The sequence below is a fragment of the Tiliqua scincoides genome, chromosome 4 (genome assembly GCF_035046505.1).
Source record: "Tiliqua scincoides isolate rTilSci1 chromosome 4, rTilSci1.hap2, whole genome shotgun sequence".
Classification (NCBI taxonomy): domain Eukaryota; kingdom Metazoa; phylum Chordata; class Lepidosauria; order Squamata; family Scincidae; genus Tiliqua; species Tiliqua scincoides.
Genome location: NC_089824.1, coordinates 160,494,341 through 160,496,468, shown reverse-complemented (window position 1 = coordinate 160,496,468; position 2,128 = coordinate 160,494,341).

Here is a 2,128-nt window from a genome sequence, read left to right as displayed (position 1 = left end):
GGTTTGTGTGTGGCCAGTGGCGTAGCTAGAAGCGGGTACAAAGCGCCGTTTTGCAGGGAGCCTCACTCCGCATTGTGCAAGGACCAAAACGGAGGCGAACGCAGGAATGGCTCCGAAGGGGAGGGGCTCCTTGGACGCTAGAGTGAAGCTTCCTGCAAAACTTAGCGCTTTGCACCCCCCTAGCTACGCCGCTGCGTGTGGCATTTGAAACCAGCTCCCACGTTCCTCTCCTAAACAAATCATTTGGCAGGGAGCAGCCTACCAGACTGCTTCCTCACCTTTGACGCCAAGCACTGCGGCTTCGTGGGTTTTGGGAAATGGTGTGGAACCTCGGATCGCACAAATTGAGACCCTAACAAGAATTATTTGCATTATCTGAAACCTAAACGGGGTCTTCTCTAATAACACCTGGCTGAAGCAAAGAGAACATCGCTTCTCACTCCTTTAGCACTGGGATCCACTTTTTAGAATGAGAATCTGTCAGGACCCACCAGAAGGGATGTCATGACCGGAAGTGGCATCATCAATCAAGAAAGTTTTTAACAATTCTAGGCTGCAATCCTAACCGCACTTACTCAGGAGTAAGTTCCATTGACTAACTATCATTGTTAAAAGCATCTTCACAGTAGCCTGTTAAACGTACAGATCTGTGACATTTCCCCAAATGCAGTCGCTTACCAGGGTAACATCAAGTCTAATATATTAAAAATAAAATATTGAAATGAATGGGGACCCACCTGAAATTGGCTTGTGATCCACCTAGTGGGTCCCGACCCACAGTTTGAGAAACACTGTGAATCAATAATTCAATACACCCATGTACCTAATTCCAGGTAAAAGAGCAGTAGGTAGTCATCAATGTTCCACTCTCATCGTTATTTCTCATCGACATTCCAACAGGCTGGCTTTTAAGTATGTTGCACTGGTGTTTATTTTATGCCCCATAGTTATGGAATCATCATGCTAATCAATACCCTTGAGCCACGTCTGACTTCACGCGTCATCTCGTTGAAAATGGGGAGATTTGACTTTCCCATCCCCTGTCTGGCATTAATGTCCATAATGACTCTCTTCTGTGAATTATCAAGCAAAGCTCAGTCTCCTGACTCTCCCCCTCCCTTGGTCTGATCATATGATGTGGAACCCGAGAGTCCAGCCCATCCACCCGGCTGGAAAGCTCCCTTTTAACCGCGTTACAGACAAGAGAGACCCTGCTCCGTCTCCCATGGCCACAACCATCTCTGGCTAAACCCCTACGTCATCCAGCAGGCCATCGTGTGTAAATCCCCAGGGCATTTGACTCTTTGTAGTTTCTTGGTAGTCAGGCGTAGGCTTGGAAGCTTCCTAACGCCCTCCTGCTGAGCAGAGTGTGCTCACGTGCGGACAGGACACGTGTCCTTTAAATTAGCGGAGAATATTGCGTGCTACCATCTGTTTTCTCCAAAGTAGGCCGGCACAAGGCGGTGCACTAAATGAGAACCAGAGGATTTTATGTAGTTCAGCACTGCTTTCAAGTAAATGGTCAACTTTTCTTAAACGGCTTTTTTTTTAAATTAAATGGATTATTAAATGGTCAACTTAAAAATTATTTTCTTTTTCTCATTTTAATTTCATTGGTCCTCACTAACTGGCAATTGTAACAGCAACATCCTACTAGGCACGTCTACTCAGAAATCAGCCCCATTTACTTTAATGGCACTTACTTCCAGGTAAGTGTGATAGAACTGCAGCTTCAGTTGAGTTGGGGGTCTGAAGGAGTCTACCACCCTTCCTCGAACCGTGAACCTGTGAACCGTGTTCAGTTTGTTTCAGTCACCTGAGCAGAGTCAAAGGAAGCCTACGCTAGGAATCGGTTGTACTTTGACATGGAGGCCGCGATCCATTAACGGCTTCGGACTTCTGTCATCTCCTGCTACTGCGTGAGTCATAATAAATGCAGAGTATTTTACCTGGGCGGGGAATGCTTAGGATCCAGCTGCAAAAAACCTTTAATCTGGTGGGCAGCTCGATTCAGCGTGCGTTTAATTGAAAGTAAGTCCCAGTGTATATTTCATGGAGCTTATACCCAGGTAAGCGCGCACAGGTGGAACCCTATCCTAGGCAAGCTTACTTGGAAATAATTCCCACT